Consider the following 20,669-nt stretch of genomic DNA (forward strand, 5'->3'; position numbering starts at 1 on the left):
ACTGGTAATCTTCCTAACCTCTCTGAGCCTGGATACTCTCAGCTGTAAAGTGTGAACCATGGTGCAGAGGGCCCTTGTGAGGATCACCTGGTAGCCCAGCTGTGAAACATTCAGTATGACCCCTTAGTCACTCTGGAACTGTGTGTAGGTCTGTGTGACAGGTGGCCTAGCCATAGTCAGGGTTGGTAAAGGTGTTCCTGGCCAGGCATGGCAAATGAAAGTCACTGTGACTCAAGAGTGCCCACCAGGTAGCTTTGGATGCCAGAGGACGCTGTGAGAAAAATTGACCGTGCAGCAGTGACAATGGAGAGAAGCTGTGACCCTCTGCTGAGTGGGTGACTTGGTCCCGTTGGATCAGCAGAAAACCAGCCACTCGACACCAAGACCTACAAATGTCCCTCTCCTCTCTCAGGACTGCAGATTCCAGTGAGAAATCCCCAGAGGTACAAATCTCAGGAGACCCAAGGGCCTTCCAGAAATACCCCCAGGAGGAGCTGGCTCCCAGCAGGCTGTCCCTGTACCTGGCCGTGAGTGACTATTGGGGGCAGAAGGCAGAGGCAAAGTAAGACCAACAGGAGACCTTGGCTGAAATCCTTTAAAGTTCACAAATTTAATTTTGTCCTGATTTTGCTCAAGGCTGAGGGGGTCAAGACATTTCTTATTTTATCCAAATCAGCTCAGCAATCTCCAGAGAGAGGACAAGGGTGCTGCTGTAATCTTTCCAAAACCCTCAACTAAATCAATGACTCTGCTCTGCCCTGAGACCCCTAAAATGTCAATGGAAGTTAGAACCTTAAATAGCTTAAAAGAAGACTATCATCTTTCTCACATTCAATGATAAATGCATGGAGTGGAAGAGTCGGTCATGTGTGGTCTACATGCTGGGAGGGCCTGCCTCTCTTCTACTGTGTTAGGGAAAGATTGGGCTCCATATGCAGCTCAAATCCTCTTCTCTAATTTTGACTTCTCATCAGGGTCACTTCAAGGATGTGTGCTCATCACAGTGGACACCAAACCAACTGACAAGTTCTTATTGGCGGTTCCAGCCAGTTCTTTTCTCTAAGTGCTTTTGCACACTTCATGAGACCACAAGAAAGATGAGCAAGACCTCTGGAACTCTCAGAGGGGTTCTTCTCTTGGACAAGGTTGCGGTGGGGTCTTCTAAGTTGTGTTTGCCAGTCTTTAATACTCAGATAATTTCTCTGCAGTATGCTGCTAATCACAACTGATAAGTCTAAATGGAGGACCTTATTGTCCCCAAGGTTAAAACATATCAATATCCTGTCCATACCTAAAGTTTTCTATGGGACTGAAGATACAACTCAGCGGTTGGGAGTTCTCAATGCCCTTGCAGGAGGGGCTGGTTGGGTTCCCAGCACTCATGTGGTATCTTTCAGTTGCCTGCAACGCCAAGTTCAAGAGATCTGATCCCGTCTTCTGGTCTCTACAGGCATCAAGAAATTACACCACGTGCATCCATACCTGAAAGCCAAAGATCATATGCGTAAAATATAATAAATTAATTCTCAAGAAATTAAAAATGTCTAGAGATTTATTTTATTTTTATTTGTGTGAGTGTGTGTGTTTGTGTGTGTCTCTCTGTGTGTATGCATGTGCATACGGGAGCCCAGAGAAGCCAAAAAAAACGGTGTTTTATTGCCTGGAGCTAGAGTTGAAGGAGGCTGCAAGCCACTAGGCGTGGGTGCTAGGAACCAAACTCAGGTTCTCGGGAAATGCTTTTAACTGCTGAACCATCCAGCTGCAGTCTTTTTAAAAGGAACTCATATTAAATTAAGATTTTCTAATTTTAAGTGGCTGTGGTTTCCATCAAGCCTCTGCCTCTTACCCAAGGATACACAAATAAATTTTGACAGCCTTCATTCGGAACATTTGGTTGTGAAATTAATGACATACTATTTTTGGACAATGAAACTTGAGGACTCCTATTAAACATGCTACAGTATTTTTTTTGAAAGGTTTAAATTAGAACTTGATACCCCCCCCCAGACTACACCCTGATGCTTCCCAACATGACTTCCAGTCTTACTGAACACTCTATTTTTGCCTCAGTTTCTATATTTTGGAAAGATAACCCATAGCACCTCTCATGTCATTGTGAAAGCTCGAAGTGACAGTTTTTACATCCACCAGGTGGCCAGCTGTCCCCTGTGGCTCGCTTCCCTCCCACCTCCTAAACACAGCTTCACGTATCCACCAAGTTCAGATTTCCTTCCTTCCCCGAGCTGACAACTTCTACTGGGGCGGAACGCTCATCTCAGCTCTGCAGAGGACCTGGTACCCTTTAGGGTACACTGTGACCCATGAGTCACCCTGTTCTTGTTTATACCAAAGGAGGCGTCTGTATTGGGACTCTCCATCACCAATGGGCGGCAATGCCAAAGAATCAAAGTGCAGTCTTGGGACATTCAGCAAACATTAACCACCTCGTTAGAGATTATTTCACATCTGGCTCCACCATGCACCAATTAATCATGTCCAAAGGATGGTGAGTGTGGGAAACCTACTCACAAGTGATGGATGAGCACCATGCTTGGGTGCTTTTAGAACCAAGTCATGTGGAGGGGGCAGCAAGGCAGTCTGGGTAGCACCATCTTTTGATGAATCTGGGTATCTTTGCTTGCTTTCAGGAAAATGTGCTGAGGTGTCACCGGTATCTCCAGGACTTTATATGGATATTCAAAGACTTTATGTAAAACAGTGTGAAATTTTCATATAACCTATGCACATTCTCCTTGTACTTTAAGCATCTCCAGATTACTTAGCGTTCCTAATAGGCTATATGAATCATTGTCACACCAATGATCAGAAAGCAGGCCTACATGTATGTTCAGCACTGATCCTTCCTTTCCCCAATAGTTTCATCTCAATTCGCAGACTAAATCTGTGGTCACGTAACACGTAGACATTGTGATGGTTAATGCTGACTGACAATTTGTCAGTATTTAGAACTACTTAGTAAACAAACCTCTGCGTATGAATGGGTTCATTGAGGTAGGAAGACCCACCCTAACTGTGGGTGGCACCCTACCATAGGCAGGGGGTTCTGGACTGAATGAAAAGGAGAAAGGGAGCTGAGAACCAGCATTCACCTCTCTTCTTCCTGACAATGGATGTAATGCATCTAGTCAGCTAACATGACTTTATTTTCATAACAGATTGTGCCTTCTAGAGGTGAGTTGAAATAATCCTGTCTTTCTTTACCTTGGCCTCTGTCGAGGACTTCTCACAGTTACATAGACCTAATAATACAGATCAACAGACCAACTCTATGGAAAATGAGACCCACGTGCCAGCACAACTCTGCCAATGCCCTTGAGTATGGGTCAGCCCTGTGCAGAATGGAGTACACATTGCCAGAAAGACTACATTCGGCGTCTCACGGCCTCCCTTCCTAGGGAGTGGCCTTGGTCGTGCAGGCTGGCTTTACAGTGAATGAGAAGGAACAATTCCTCTCAGACCGACAGAAGAGCCATCACTCTTTGCTGATTGGAATTTTCACAATGATGCCTTGGTCCGTTTGTTAGCCGTGAAGAGTCACATGACCTGACTCTCTTCTGCTGCTTTTCTGTTTCTGTGACAAGCGACAGTAAATTTGGTGGTTTCACCCCACATAGGAGCAGTCATTTAAAGCCCAGTACATTTTAGCTCCTTGAGGCTAAGAGTTCAAATTGGTTCTTACTGAGCAAACTTCGGTGGGACCTGGTAGAGGTTCCAGGGACGAATCTATTTCCTTCCTTTTTCCCGGCTCCTAAAAGCGCCTTATGTCTTCGCTCTAACTTGCTTCCATTTTCAAAAAGCACTCTTCCAACTTCTGTTTTGTACTTCCATCTCCTTCTCTGACCCTTAGGAGGATGCCATGAGTCCACGGGGCCCTGTCACACATCTAGGACTTGGTCCTCAGCTCAATGACCATGGCTCTGTCATGTTGTCAAGTCCCTTTTGTCACGTCAGGCACATGGCATAATCAATCACATGTCCTGGGGTTGGAGAACTGACATCTTAGGAAGAAATTCTTCAACCTGTTTGATGTGGGATGTCCTTCTGTATATATGTTGCTTTTATTGGTTGATGAATAAAGCTATTTGGGCCAAAGGCTTAGCAGAGTAAAGCCAGGTGGAAAATCAGAACAGAGATAGATAGATAGATAGATAGATAGATAGATAGATAGATAGATAGATAGATAGATAGATAGAAGGTAGAGTCAAGGAGATGCCATGTAGCTGCCAAAGGAGACAGATGCTGGAAACTTACTGGCAGGCCACAGCCTCGTGGCATACACAGATTACTAGAAACGGGTTAATTTAAGATATAAGAGTTAGTTAATAAGAATCTTGAACTAACGGGCCAAACAGTGTTGTAATTAATATAGCTTCGGTGTGATTATTCGGGTCTGGGTGGTCAGGAATGACAGAGCAGTTTCTGCTTACACCTGTTCTTCTGGTTTCCTAGGTTAGTTTAAAGTCCTGATAAGCATCAAGGAGGGAAAAAATTTGCCACATCTATTGGTAATTCACATCAATAGTCCATCACAAAGAAATGGGAGGAAGTGGAAGAAGCTAGAATCCCAGGGAACTGTCGTTGTTAACATGGCTGACTTAATCAAATGGGAGCAGTCTGTACCCAGGCGCTAACCAATCAACCAGGAGAAGTGAGAATTAAGGAATGTGTTACCAATCGTGTAGATATGAGGGGCAGATTAAAGAATATCCCCAAAGTATTTGGAGCGATGTGGAGAATGTCACGAAGACACTATGACTGCTAACCCAGTGCCATGCCTTCTTTGTAGTTGTTCTACCGTTGAGGCAAGGAGAAAGAAATCCTGGATAAGTGCTCTTGGGCAAGCGCCACGGAGACTTCTGCACAGGGGACAATCTCCCTAATTAACTCGCACGGAAGTCTTCCCAGACTTCTGCTGTCAGACCTAATCCCACTCCCTTGGAGTTGCAAAGAAGTAAGTGAAGTGGATGGCAACATTGAATCTACAAGGCACTTAATCTCCTTATCTTCCCCAAACTGCCTTCTTTGGGGGCGTGTTCATTCTCCTTGTTTGGAGATCCATGGTCAGAGAGGCCAGGTCCAAAGTCAAGTTGTTAAGAAGTAATTAGTCCTGCCTTTCCAACTCATGGCTGTGGCTTCTCCAGTGTCGTACGGGGTCTGTGTATGTTTGCGTGTGCTGTGTTCATGCATGACATATGAGAAAAGCTAGGAAGATAAGTTCAGTGGAAACCCACAATTAGGGAATCCAGTTTCAAAAGAACTGGCAATGAATTGATTTGTCAAAAAGCAAAATGACTAGTCATAATTTTGTATGTATACATACACATGTGTGTGCATGTAGGAGGTCATAGATAATTAGATATGTATGTACCAGGAAGCCAGAAGAAAGCCATGATTAATCAATCATGTTTCTCCTCCAACACAGTGCTCTGTCTTCTATTTGTTTGTTTGGTTGGTTGGTTGTTTGGCTGGTTGTTTGATTGGTTGGTTGGTTGGTTGTTTGGTTGGTTGGTTGGTTGGTTGGTTTGGGTTGTAGTTTTTTGGTTTTTTTGTTTTTGTTTTGTTTTTGATTTTTTTTTTTTTTTGGTCTACCTAGCATGGGAATTGCAAGTGTGTGCTATCCGAACCAACTTCCTTCATGTAAGTTTTGAGATTTAGTCTTCATACTTAATCTTTACTGACTGAGCCCTCTCCCCAATTCCTAATGGAAATCTTTATTATTGACATTTTCATTTGAGTGTTTTCTTGAGACTCCACCTGCTGCAGTTGACCTGAGTTTTAAGCTCGTTAATAGCAATGTTTGGCCCAGTCTCTGTACCCCTCTGCACATCAGTACTGGTTCCTGCCCAGGGGCAGGATCCACATAACCATCACTTATGGTAAGTGTGGAAGTGAGTCTTGGGGTCCTGTATCTGATTGCTAGGGTTATTCTGAAATATACCAAGGAAAATTCGATTGGATCAATCCCTTATGGAACCTCCCCAATTAAGTGAGAACAGTGACAAAGGCAGGCAGGTTTGGGTAAGGGGAGTCTGGATTCCCTGCCAAGTATCTTCCATATCTCCTAGGGGCTCTTATTCAGGGAGATAAATACTGAGATGTTAAGAGACCCTCTTTATTTCTCTGGGACTTTTCATTTCACCCGAACATGAAGAGTTACAGTTAGGAAGGCGCATAGTAAATTCAGTGGCAGGGCTCCTGGAGCTGATTGGAGAAACTCTCAAACCTAATTAAAGTGGTTTCCTTTCTTGACTTAGCTCCAGGTATTCATTTATTGCCTAGGCTAGAAACTAATTTATACAAAGGTTTGGGAGCCCTTATGCTGGGTAGGGCTGTTTTGTGTGATTAAGTTAAACCATTTAGTTTAATACTAGAGAAGTCATTTGAAATAAAAGGAATTGCATTCCATATTCAAGAAATAAAGGTGCTTCTAAGTTAAAAAAAAGAATTCAAATGCATTAAAAAAGTATTTCTGAAACAGAGTACCTCTCTCAGGCGCGTTGAGCATGAACTTAGGGATCCTGATCTTCGGGTCATTTCTTCAACCATAAGCTCAGTTCTGTCCTACATAAAGTGGGTGACTATTCCACATTGCCTTCTCTGTTTTCCTTCCTTTCTAATACCATGCTGACTGCCTTCTGGGGTATGATACTGTAATTTGTCAGCCCATAAGTGTCACCTGGTATGGGATACATCTTCAATGTCATTTTCACAACCTCCATTACCTTCGGCCTTATCCCCAGCAGCATCAACAATCTACAGACCCTTCTCTTCAGGCAGTGGAAGGTAGAACAGGAATCTAACTAGAAACCAGAGAATGACCAATCTCGGGATCCAACCCACATATAACAATTGATTTCTCTGAGTTCCTATAGACACCGTGACATGGACATAGCTAACTCCAAGTTTTGCTTTGTTTTTTAAAAAGGAGGAAAAGCACTGGCTCACAGAAGCAGCTGAAAGAGGAAGGGTTTCTGCTGTCTCAGTGGTTTTAGACATCTGTGCCTGGATAGAGCATCATGGTGGTGGAGCCTGTGGGAGAAGAGACTTGATCATCTCATAAAAGAAGGAAGCAGTGAGGGAGGATACAGGAAGAGACCCGCGACAAGACATTCCAGGCAGCAGCCCTCTCCAGGGACTCCCCCGCCCCCCCAGCAACCAAGCCCCATCTCCTAAAGTTTCCAGAGCTTGACAAATTAGCATCAGCACACAGGGGAACAAAGATTTAACATGTGACTGTGGCGGGCATTTCATATTCAAACCACAAAACGCATTCCTAATGTTGCTCACAAATATCTGCGGCCTTCTCTTTCAGTTCAGTGGTAGCACCCCCCCCAATCATCTCTTCAGAGGACTTTCTGAACTCCATAGGGCCTAATATTTCTTGATTAAGTCTCTTAGGGTCATCATTCCCATCCCCTTGAGCTTCTGCTCACATGTGTGTGTTCCTCTTCATTCCCAGTATCATTTGACTGTTACATGACTCCATCACAACACTGTCTACGAGGATGATCTTGCTTATTATATGCTCCAGTCCCTAGACTACTTAGGCACTTAATAACTAATTGTTGGGTATGATATGTGAATGAATGAATGAGCAAGTTAATGATTGCAAGGATAGATGAATGAATGGATGCATGCATGCATGGATGGGCGGATGATCAAAAAGACCAACTGTAACAAGTCTTGGTAAAGCTGGGAAGATATCAGAAACCTCATAATGTTGATGGAATTACAAAGTATTGTAGCCTCTATGGGAAACAGACTGGGATGTTCATAAAATATTAAATATAGAGTCACTATGTAACCCAGGAATTCTACTCCTAGATAAATGCCCTAGAGAACTGAGACACTCTCTCCACAAAAACTTTCACATGAATGTTCATAGTAGCCTTACTCATACTTAGCAAACCACAGTAAAACTAAAACCATACACGTGAGTTCCACTAACAAATGTATAAACAAAACCTGGTCTGCCCACACAGTACCATTTTATTTCACAAGGGAAAAGCGGTCCACTCTACAATTTGGCTAATTTTGTGCCAAATTGTGCACAGTGTAAGAAGCCAGCTACAAAAGCCATAGGTTGTGAGATTCCATTTATCTAAAACATCCGGCACAGCCAATCAAAAGAGACAGCAAATGCAGGAGACAGTGTGGAGTCACTAAGCTAGAGCGATAACGCATGTCTCTAGGAGTGAGAGAAACCCTTCGATGGCGGGGTGGATGCACAATAGTGAACGTGCTGAAGAGCAAACCCCGCTGAATCACGTTGCAGATGAAGAACTTTAGCACAGAAGGCATCCACCTGAGCACAAGGATGGCTAGTCATGCAGCATCAAGGGCAGTCAGTCCCTAACACAAGCAGCAGGCTGTGAGAGATGGTAGCATGAGAGGTTTCTCGTTTTTACCAAATATACCAGTCTGGTACAGGACATTGAAAACCGGGACGGCTTTGTGAGACTTGAGCCAGAAGGAATATTGGAAATCACTGTAGATTCCATTCAATGTTGACACAACACTAAACTCCTGTGTGTGTGTGTGTGTGTGTGTGTGTGTGTGTGTGTGTGTGTGTGTGTTGGGTGGGTGTCTATTCTATTCTTTTGACTGATGAGTCTCAGCCCCAAATAGGACCTCTATGTCAGCATTCACCTAAGGCCCAGGAATGATAGGGGCATTCCCACACAGAAGGGAGAAGATGGAGCAGAAAGAATGATAAAGACCAGAGGGTGGGGAAGAATGTTGTTAAGGCTGCCTTTACTGCAGCTGTGACTACCTTCAAAAGATCTGCAGAGTCCAAGCCAGCAACTTCAGTGACCATTCCAACATTCCAACGGGCAGTGTTAGTTTGACTCAATGTGTTAAAGAGAGAAACGAGAGGACATTACGATGGGAAGGGGACAAAGGATGTCTAAAGACAGTGGGAACGAGGAGTGGGGTGGGCATATGAGCAAGGTACACTGGATGCGTCAATAAAGTTGTCAAAGAATAACCAAAATGTTCCTTTTAAAAATTTACTTTTAAAAAAACATTGAGTTCTGTGACATGCAAATAGCAGCTTGGCAAATCCGTTGTTTCATAAAAGAACAAACGGATGTCCTGGAACTTGTCCGTCCAGTGACCAGACTGGTCCATGCCAGGCTTCCCTTATTAGGCAGGGGTGGGGGTAGGGGCCCTTGAAGGCCCAAACAAACCCTTTGGCCACTCACTCAAGTCTTCCCTTTGGGGAGCTAAGATGCCTCCTGGAATCAAGGACCTTCTACCAATTCTTGTCACATGCACATTCTAGGCAGTTGGGTTTTGAATATGTTAGTAATGAACCGTTCGGGCTTCTGTCCCCAGAAATAATAATATTGCACCTTCAGCAAAGTCTCTTGCGCAGCTTGACAAGCTGCTCCACCGTACAGCTGTTGGTGGCATAGCCACTCTTAAAGGATGGAAGCGCGCATTGTCCTAGCCCATCCTTGATTGCCTCTTGTCTAGGCCAAAAAGCACAAAGCTTCATTTTGCTCACACACACAAAATCAATCCAACACCAACTTTACCCCCACAGTTCTCCCCACTCCCTACCAGCCATCCCAACTGCTCTCTAGTCCTGAAAACTGGTAGGTAAAGAACACATGGACCCAACCCAGAATCTTACCAGAAAGGGATTGAAAGCCAGGTCTCCTGCCTCCCAAGGCCTGAAAACATCTTAAAGCAGGAGGATTATAAGTCACAGACATGGATGGGCAGCTCAGTGAGATCCTGTCTCAAACTGAATGCTAAAAAGAGGGATGGGGGACATAGCTTGGTGTGTAAACTTCTTAGCACATATAAGGTCCTGAGTTCAAGCTTCAATACAAACAAACAAAAACAAAACAGTCAAAAAGAGACGAAAGAGAAGAAGAGAGGGAGAGAAGGAAGGAGGAAGGAAAGGAGGGAAAGAGGCAGGATTGTTGATGAAATGTAGCTAGGGTTTATTGAGAATAGGAGGGGAGAGTCTATAGTCACCTTCTGCTTGGAACCTGTGAAAATGTGCTTTTCCTCGTTGGTCTTTCTGTACCGTGTGCCCTTGGAGAGAAGTGGGAATCTGACTTTGAGAGTTTGTACGAATGAATTAGAACGAGCAGTTGCTTAGATATTTTTAAGAAGCAGAAGATAGACCTTGATCCTAAAAACTCTGACTTCAGCTGTATCCACTTCCAGTTTCATTACAACCCGCCTCGCTTGCCAATGGGCTCCAGGTTCAGTAGGAGATGCTGCCTCGAAAGATAAGGCGGAGAGTGATGGAGAATGACATCAGTGCTGCCCCCTGCCTCCACACACATGAATATGCATCGACATGCGCATGTGAAGACACATACTGTGTGCATGGACTCACACATACATAAGTGAAAAGTCTTCTTTATGGTAGAAACAAAGATCTGTCGATGATTTGGGATAATATAGATGACTTTTAACATGTGCTCAATTACTTCAAGGAGAAGGAAACCTGTGTGAGATGAGCTATCTAGACGTTACTTATCTGGGAAGAATTAGTCATCAGAGGCTACCAATAGATAGACCAAACGGCCCAGCCCAGGTAAAGACCCCGTCATTCCACCCAGAGCACTTTCTTCTTCCTTAGAGGGACTGAGAAGGGGGCCGTTGGATTTCTGCTTCTGTCTGAGTAGAGAGGTGGCGGTGGTACCCAGTGAATGGAGATTGATGATATTCCTAAACATACTGGGATATGTAAGATCCTCCTATAACCAGGAACTAGGCAACCCAAAATTGAATAGTGCTGAGACCCAGAAAGCCTTCTCAAGGCACATTTTTTCAATCTGTTCTTTGACAGTTTCCTACATGTATATCATGCAATCTGTTTTCTCTCCTACTCACCTCCCCCCACTCCCATCAACCTCCACCCTCTCTTCCTCCTTAACAATTTTTACCCAGATTCATGACTTTTGGTTTGCTTGAACCAGGCCCATTTTCATGACTGTCGGATTAGGACTAACCACTGGGGCCGGCTAGGGTCACCAGATCCAATGTTTCATTATTTGAGATCCTTCTTAGGCAACCACTCAGTGTGGAAGAAGAGTCTTCCTGACCATGACCATTCTACCACCTGCAAATCTTTCTCTATCTAGTTGTTGACCAAATGACCTAGATGTCAAGGGTTGGGCTTGTGAGGTCAGCTCTTTAATGGTAGCTGAGAGCATTGTGTCTAAATGGTTACTTTCTTCCTTTTTAGCATTAATTAGTCCCCTCAAGTGAACCCTTATTGAGTTTTAATCATATGTCCCTCTTCCTGCTTTGAAGGCCATAGAAGTAGAGGCAGGGAGCTACTTTTCAGTGTAATCTCTCCCTCTGTGAAAGCCACACATTTGGGGGCTGTATGAGTGAATGGATCTCTGCCCAACCCTGGTCTTGTTTGCCCTACGTATTCCGATCCCTTGACTCAAAAGATCAGAGAACAATGATGTGAGCTAGGAATTAGTCTGACACGAGACTACACAATGCTAACATTGCATTAAAGTCTGTCTTTCCAGCAGTCCCACCACCTGTGAAATTGGAAATTGGGTGTCAGAGGAAATGGGGCGGAGATATTTCATTTGCAGTGAAAATTCTGCATCCTCCCCAAACCAATGGGTGAGAGACGATTTCAGGAAGAACAGATGGGTGCCTGCAAGCATAGGGGCTTTGGATACTCAGGGGAGAAGGGGTGTTTCAGCCAAACCTCCTGGGGAAGTCCATCTGGTCCAGGCCATGAGAATACACCCCAGGGGGAAATGAGATAAGGCCTGAAGACGCCTGCAGTTTGGGGTGGGGGGCTTATGTAAGGTACAAAGGTACTCATTGACTGGGAGTTAGTTTGGATCTTGACGGTGACCACTGGGCTGTCTCTGAGAAAGAAGAAAGAAAATACAGTTCTGCCCAGGGAAGTAGCTATGACTCTGGTCCACCTGGTGGTAGACCATGTTTGTAGCCCCCAGGTGACTCAGTCAGGCTTCTGCATACTGGAATGTTGGCAGTTCCAGATTCTGTGGGTTTGGGGTGTGACAGGGACATGTCCAAGGACATTGATCAATGAGCATCAATTCCCAAAAAAGGTTGATATCATTTTTTCATAGTAGGGGCTTTCCCTGCTGTAAGATCTGAAGCCTCTGCAAGCCCAAACACCCCAGCTTTGCTTCAGCTAACATTATAACGTGACCGTTCTCTGAAACATAACACCCTTTGGGTGCACACATTCACAAGCAGAAAGGATGGAAGTATAGCTCTCTGAGCCCTGGAGCAGTCAAAAGGGAAGGTGAAGGTAGGCCTTGACGAATAGTTCTCAAGTTTGTTGTTTTGGTATCCTTGACAACCTCCTGAATTTTACCCAAAGACCTTTGGTTAGTGAGTTGTGTCTTGATATTTTCACTTTATAAACTCAAATCAGGGCAACTTAAATGTCATTTGTCAATGCATTTAAAACACCAAAATTTTTGCCTGTTAGCTTACATAATGTAGATTCATCACGGTGGGAGCTAGAAAGGAGGCTCGGGGGAGGAGGGTTAAGAACTTTTGTGGCTCTTGTAGAGGGTTTGGGTTTGGTTCCCAGCGCCCACATCAAGAAACACACAACTGCCTGTAATTCCAAATCCAGGCAATATGACACACTCTTCCTGCCTCTACAGACTGCTGCACACACATGCACGTAACCACACCCAGATGCACCCAGATGCACACATACACATTTAGCTAAAATGATAAAAAAAAAAGAGTATAGTTTTTGAGACAATAACAGCTTAGTGAGATGACTGCCATTTTAAGCCTCTTACTGTGCCCCTTAATGGAAAGCAGATTCTCACATAATTTCCTGCATTTAATTTATTGTTGTTGTTGTTGTTGTTGTTACCATTATCGATTGAAGTAAATGATGACACTTAAAATGCATAAGATATGGAAAAGAATAAGTGATGTTAATCGCCTTCTCAGATGGAGGGAGAGTATTTCTGATACTGCACTGAAACTCAACAACGGTTGTTTCTCAACGGTTAGCTGCAATGTGGAATCTGAAAAGCATATCAATAAACTGTTTGGTACTCTATTTAATTAAAATCCATTGGCCCAGTGTGCATTTTAAATAGACCTTTCACTACCTTATGCCTTGGTCATTTGGAAAATATAGGCTCCTTATATAGGTGTTTTTCATATTTTTAAATTTCATTAATACCTTTATAAAACTTATGTGTTAATACCACCAATCTCATCCCCTGATACGTGTGAGTTTTCCAAAGCTGAGGTGCCCCCAGTTGCAAAATATAAAATTTCCAAAATTCTACTTGTCTCTTAAAAGTTGGACTCTCGGCATTGGCAACAGATATTGTCAGTTGTTTTTCTGGAGTGGCGGGCTCATTTATTCCTCTTCCAGAGACTGTCTGCCAAACACCCAAGTCTGAGGAGTCATAATTTGTCTGTCAATTGCTCTTCCAAGTGAAAATGGTGTTCTGTAAATAAGTAGCAAGTTCAGCTCACAGCTCTGCCATTGTGTGAGAGGTTGGCTCGAGTCAGCCACCATGCCTCGCTCCGTAGCGAGGGGTTTTCTGCATTTCCATCTGACCGAACCCCAAACATCAAAAGGTGGGAACCTAGGGGTTCAGATTTGAAGGCATTAAGCATTGTTATTACTTTATCCAGAGCTTCTGAATTGCTTTTGTTTCTTCTCTTCCTTCTTGTGAGAATGGAGTTCTAAAGAACCTGATGACCACGTGGAGACATGGACACAGGTGTTGGGAATTCTGAGGAGGCACCAGTAGGGTGACTCACTGTGGCTTTCGTGCCATCAAGGCAACCAAAGACATGGTGCCAAAGGTGACCACATCTTTAGGCTATTAAGGCAGTAGTTTGCCCTCAAAGGCGCCCTGAGAGGTTTTACGGCCCACACTTTAGAGCACCACACCAGAGTGAGCCTCAAGTAACTTGGAGATTCATAATCTCACCTGATGGTGACCTCACCTGGCTGCAAGGGCTGAACACAGAGAGGTTGCTGGCATTCCGACTGTCAACTGGTTTGTCCATTTGTTTCTTAAAGAAAAGGCATATTGCAAAGATGACCCAGGGTAGACATATAAGATAATTATAGAAAAATGGCTCTATGATCAAAGTCATGATTTGGGGATTTTGGTAGTTTTTCAAAGCTTTTTTTCTGTGCCCTGGATATAGGTAATTAAATAGACAGGTATGTGTGTATGTGTGTGTGCATGTTGGTGTACATGAATGTACACATGTGTGTACATGTGAATATGTATATATGTAAGTACGAATGTCTGTCTATTTGATGCATACAATCTATTTTGCTAGATTCTGTTTCACTGCTATTGTGATGTAATTCCCTTTAGCGGAATATTCTAGACCTTGGCTCACAACAACTCAGGTCATTTGACTTTATAATTATTTGATAGATCCAGAACATGACTCCCACTTAAGGTGAGATTCAAGCTCACACTGCAGACACAGCCTCCAAAATTACAGTGTTGCCCCTGTCCTGCTGAGAGAGCAGGAAGTGACAATGTCCTAGAAGGTTCCACTCAGGAGGCCACCTAGGCAATGTGAGTTTATCACCATTTGTTATGGCTTGACTATGTATGAGCCCACATGGGCTCATGATGTGGTCCTCAGATGGTGGCATTCCCTTGTGAAGCTGTGGGAGCTTTGGGAGCTGGAGGAAGCAGGTTATTAACCTGTCTTTGAGGTTGCATCTTACCCCTAGCTGTCCCATCCTCTACATTCCAGCCTGCCATGATGTGAAATAAGCTACTCCCCACTAGGCATGCCCAACCCACAGCTCATGGGACATGTGCAGCCGAGGCTAGCTATGTCATAGCTAGCAATCACGTATTGCATGGCAGCCCAATACAACATTGTAAACTTACTTAAAACCCTATGAGAATTTGGAGGATCTGCTTGAGTCTGAAGCGTGGACCCTGTGGGTGACAATGCCAGGCTGTAATGTCAGAAGGCTGAACATGTCTGGATCCCTCTGAAACCATGGCCCAAAAGAATTCTTTCTGTTTTTAAGTTGTCCACACCCAGTAATCGGCAACTGGGGTTCCATCCCTCATGACAGCCGCAGAGGGGTTCGAGGAAGAAGTAACTCCTTGTTAAAGGCAAGAGCCAGGAAGAGGCTCTCTGTAAAGAAAAGCTTCAGACTTGCAGTGCCACTGGTGGGTTTATCAGAAGGAGAGCGACCTGTCAGTGAAGACAGGGGCGAGGAAGAAGCAGCTGACATCATCGCAGAGAGCAGGCCGTCTGTTGTAGACTGGGCATGCGCGACTGCCTTGTTTCATCCGGGTCAAGGAGAGCCGAGGCAGGGAGGCATGGGTGAGAGGTCAGCTGGAAGAGATTAACAACCCTATAACCAAAGGTCACAAAGGCTGAGATAAGAGGTTTGCCCTTTATCCCAAGAGCAAGGAAGGCCATTAAAAGGCTTTCCTTGAGCCAGAGTGGTAAGAATTTTCTTTTCTTGCAAGAAATTTTCCATTCACCATAGTATGGAGAAGGACTGATGGGAATTGGGGACTACTCAGGAAAATAGATCGGGGCCCACTGTGTCTACTTGCCTGAGAAGCATATGGAATCTGGGGGAATGCGGTGATGTGGCTGGGTGGGACGCTCGGGGCGGGCGTCTGGGGATGACCAGATCTCAGTCCTTTCCCCAGGCAGGTTATCAAAGGTACAAATCACAAATTAACCTTTAAAAAGAAAGAGGGAGGGGGGGCAGAGAGAGACTTAAACTGAGCAGAGGAGGTGAGTAGTGCCCGTGAGTCCTCCCTCTGCCCTCTGTGTGGATTTGATGACTCCGAGTTTCCCCAGCAAAAGTCAATGAGACAATTAAGTCCCTGCCCATTTTTCCTCATCCTGATCTCAAACAGTGTTAAAAAAGGCTTGCACCACACTTTCCCGCCTGGGCTTGTTAATAATTCATGCTCTCGCCTACTTCAATTCTTTTGTCTTTGCTACTTATACCCAGTGGGTACCCTAAGACTCCACCTGCCTTACTGAAGCGCCCTCCTTACAAACACCCTAATAGCCACTTGGGGAGTGGCCACGATTTGGGGCTGGCCACAGTCTCTTTATTTTCCATCCAGACCTCATTGTGGGATCAAATGTGATCTTTGTTGATTTTGTCATCTCTCTTTGATCCAGCTCTGTTGGTCTCAATCATTTTACCCAGGGGAGGATAACATGTTGCTACCTATAGTGTGGTCTGTTGACCAGTGACCTCAACCTCTTCTTAGAAGGGGTTCCTTAGCCTCTACATTTGAAGAATGAAAGTTCTTTGTGATGAGGACTGCCCTGTCTATCATAAGATGCTTGATAGCATCCCCAGCCCCCACCTATTAGATAAAAGCAGTGCTTTCATTCCACAGGTACAGCAACCCAACCAACCCAGAGACATCCCCCAATGTCTGCTGGATCTGGGGCTCCCCAACTAACACAGCTGCCCAAGAACTTTTTAAAGGTAATAACATCGGAAAACACTTAGCCCTAGTCGGTGCTGTAAAGTCAAAGCTGCATTCCCACAGGTCACTGGGTCACAACTATCAGGCTACAGGCCTGATTTTCAAACCCCAACTGCATGTGAGTATTACCTGGGGATGTTCTGAACCATCTAGCATTGTGACTCCGTCCCTTGGAGATGCTAGGTGAGTTGTGGTGGTTGCAATGTTGACACACTGTTATTTGGAAGAGTTACCTCAAGAACATATGAAACCACAGTGGGTCACAAAGTTTAACGATGGTATGATGGTACATTTGTTTTGTTCTGTTTTTTTGTTTTTGTTTTGTTTTGTTTTTCACATAAAGAAACTGAGACCTGGGAGAGTTAGAAACTTCCCCCCATGGAAATCAGTGGTGCCAAGATTCATGATGTCAATTTTTACAATGAAAGTAGCCTTGAAAATACCCCCAAAACTCTCTTCTAGCGCCTCTGGTCGGATCAGTAACAGTGCTTATATTTCCCGCTTAACTTCTGCTGCTAAGAGGCTAACATCCTGGATGTAAACATGACTAAGTGCTTATTTAGAACTTAGTACGTCGCCTTGCACACAGAGGAGAAACAGCACCGGGGGGAATGAACGTAAAGAGGAAATATACACACAGTACACCAGGGGACTTAGTACCCATCCCTCTAGTGCCCGAATCCAACCCATGCAAAGCACAGAGGGAGCCAGCTGAGCACAGCTCCTCTTGCCTGATGCTAATGAGCCTTTCAGCTCCATTCACATGAAGGCAGGAACCCCCGGGCGCTGCGTTTCAGGTTCAGGCATTGCTCTGGTTAACTTGGGGCCAACTTGACACAGTCTAGAGTCATATGAAGGGGAGCCTCTATTGACCAGTTGCTTCTATTAGGTTGGTCTGTGGCGGTATGTCTTCCAGGAGCTGCTTTGATTGTTAATTGACATAGGAAGGCCTAGCCCACTGTGGGTGGCACCAGCCCTAGGCAGGTGGTCTGGGACTCAGTTAGGAAGCAAGACGAGCATGAGCCGGTGAGTGAGGCAGCGTTTCTTCCGTGGTTTCTACTTCAAGCTCCTGCTTCCAATTCTCTCCCTAAGTGATGGATTGTGAACTTGAAGTATAAGACAAATAAATGTTTTTCTCCATTAAGCTGTTTGTGGTCATGACAGCAGAATGAAACCAGAAGAGGCAGGAACCAGAGTCCCAGCTCCTTAAAGGGAGCCTTTGTCCATTCAGGGGTGAGCCCGGCATTCATTTTCAAACCACACACCCTCCTGTGTAGCCAAACCAACCCCCTATCCATAGATGATTGCACCAACATTCAGAGTGGCGGTAAAGTACTAGCTCTCAAGTATTACGAAGCTAGAATTCAGAGGAACTGTGTGATCTTGCCAAAAGCAAAACAAAACCAATTCTGTTTATGAACACACTTAGGAGATGGTCAAGGCAATACACTAGTGTTGAGATGGGTCAGAACCCTGACCCAAGGTCATGGTCCTCTTCAGTTTATCACATCAGGTTTGGGAACTTAAACTGCCCTGAAGATGGTGGAGTCCAAGAAGGACCAGATCACGACAGACAGCAAGAAACGTCTTAGGGGAACATCTCTGGCAGTAGGGTCGAAGATGGGTGGAATATGAGGAAGCAGAGGCCGAGAAAGGAAATCTGCAAGGGTGTACAGAGAAAAAGGAGGGGGTAGATGACAGAAATGTCGGGGGGCAGGGAGTGAAGAACAGTACATTCACAAAGGCACTACGTGTGAGAGTTCGATGTGGCTGTTTGAGTGGGGAGAATGTTTAGAATGCGAGAAGGGGGAACCTCTTAGGTTGTCTACTTTCCCTCCTCATCTTCCTCCCCCTCTTCCTCCAAGTTATTTTCCTCCTCTTTCTCCCCCCACCCCGTGATCCTCCCCCTTTCTAACCACCCTCCTTCTTTGGCACATGCTATTGAGTCCAAATTCACAAAACATAAAATTGCCGGGTTTTAGTTCTGAAGCCAGTGAGTACATTCCATGGTAAGCAACAGCCACGGTCATCCGATTCCAGTACATGCCCCTTCTTCCAAAGAAAAACCCCAGATGCTTCCTAACCCCATCTCTCCTGGCCCCGGCAACCACCAGTCTAACTTCTGTCGTTTTGGTTACATAGGCTCAGACTGCCGTGTTTCACAAGAGTGGGATCACGTCCTACGTGGTCCTTTGTGACTAACTCCTTTCGCTCAGCATGGTTTGGGGAAATTCATCTGCACGTTAGCTTGCGTCGGCTTCTGTCTTCCCCAGTGTGGACAGATTGCCACTTGTTCCCACATTCATTCAGAGATGGCCCCCTGGGGTGTTTTCAGACAGCTGTATTTCTGTGAAGGCATGCTTTCCTACCCCAACATTCTGGGTATGTGGCTGGGCATGGCTGAGTCGCATGGTGGCGGTGAGCAGGAAGTCAAAGGGGCACCCTTGGGCTGCTTCCCGTGGTGGTTGTACCACGTCCTGTTCTCTCCAATAATGCCCCAGGGGCTCCAGTTTCCAGAGTGCTGCTTCGTCAACAACCCTGTCCTTTGACTTCCTGCTCACTTCACCGCCAGAAGCCAGTGTCCTTGAACTTCACACAGGCACATGATTTCCTCACAGATCAGACCTCTCTGCAAATCAGCAGTCCCTCTTACCCTGCAGCTCACCTTGGCCAGTCATAGTGCCCCCCCACCGCTGTGCTTTTAACAAAATGCCCTTGACCCAAATAAGTCCAATAAGCCAGCTAAATTCACGGGCCCCTCCTCACCAGTGTGTTCTGGAACTGATCGAGACATTTCTCTCAGATGAGCTGAATGCTATACCGTGGTAATAATAGATAGATTGCATCTTTTAACTAGTATCCTCCCAATGACTGGACAAACTAGAGGATTCTGGGATTGTATCTGGTCCTGTAGACTGGGGAAGAATTGATACGAGCACTAACTCTGGGAGATTTCCCAATCCTGCTTATCTCTGGAGACTGCTGGTTCTCTCTCTACCTTTACCTGCTTGGGCATGCTCACCCCTCAATTCTCTCGTAAGGTAATCCTGATCCCAACTCAGCATCATTTATCCCCATGGTACTTTCTACTTCTCAAAAGTTCTCCCAACACTGACTAAAAACCACCCATTTAATGCATGCTTTCAGAAAATAATAACAAGACAGAATAGGATGGAAGACAAATGTAGAGATGGGCCCTTGTGTGTTTATTACTCTTGTGTAGCTTTGGCCAAAATGCTTGAGAACAACCTTAAGAGAGGAGATGGTTCTTTTGGCTTGCCTTTTCAGAAGGCACTGTCCCTGGTCTCTTGGCCCAGGTGGTTGGGCAGAACAACAGGGCAGCAGAGCAGGAGACAGACTGTCTTTTTCCTCTTAGGAGACAGGAAGCAGAAAGAAGGGGAGAAAAGAGCCCAAGACAAGACTTGGTTCCCCATGGGACAGAAGAGATGCCCCAGCTTTTAAGAGCTCTTGCACCCACACTGGGTGAATCACAGCAGCTTGCAACTCCAGCTGCAGAGGATCTGCCAACCGTCTTCTGGCCTCCTGCAACTCCAGCTACAGGGCTCCACAGGCACCTACATTCAGGCATGCATGCACTTGCAAACACACCACACACACACACCCATACACACACAATTGCATTTTTTAAAATGTCGTTCTAAAAGACACAGTCCCTGAAGAAAAGCTCACTTCACCCTGGTTAGGCACCATCTTCTAAAGTTTACGCAAACCTTCAACAGCACCACCCGTGGGAACCAAGAGCACGCTGCGTGAGTCTGGCAGGAGCATTTTCTATTCCAACAATAACAACTTGCGTCCAATGCCTTGTCTCCAAATGTGTTTGTTATACACCGACATTGTGATAGGAAGAGGGGGTCTCTGGGTGGAACAGATGTGAGGGTACATGCTATTCTTCTCTGTATTTCTTGTTAGCTGTCAGCATTGTGTTCACTGGCCAGTCCACTGGCCAAAGGAGGTTAGTGGCCAGATCCTGCTGTGTCTTCATTTTGTCTGACACACAACTGTCAAGTCCACTCATTTCAAATGCAGTGGTTATTCTGAAGGCCGACAATAAAGCCATGCTCTCTGACTGGCTCTGTGTACTCTGCAGGGTTTTCAACTTCATTTCTTTCTGTTTGGGGGTTTAGATCTTTTGAAAGCCAGCCCTTCACAAAA

General features: G+C 45.1%; 1 long non-coding RNA gene across 1 annotated transcript; it reads right to left on the bottom strand.

Annotated features, from left to right (window-relative positions):
• Nucleotides 1-586: 586 nt before the first annotated feature.
• Nucleotides 587-8,928, bottom strand: LOC146890168 (uncharacterized). The gene is made up of 2 exons (XR_014998940.2): nt 8,795-8,928; nt 587-1,482 (listed from the first exon to the last, which is right to left on the bottom strand). It is a non-coding gene; the product is annotated as an uncharacterized LOC146890168 (long non-coding RNA).
• Nucleotides 8,929-20,669: the final 11,741 nt, after the last annotated feature.

Source organism: Myodes glareolus, chromosome 22 (genome assembly GCF_982192425.1).
Source record: "Myodes glareolus chromosome 22, mMyoGla1.1, whole genome shotgun sequence".
Taxonomy (NCBI): domain Eukaryota; kingdom Metazoa; phylum Chordata; class Mammalia; order Rodentia; family Cricetidae; genus Myodes; species Myodes glareolus.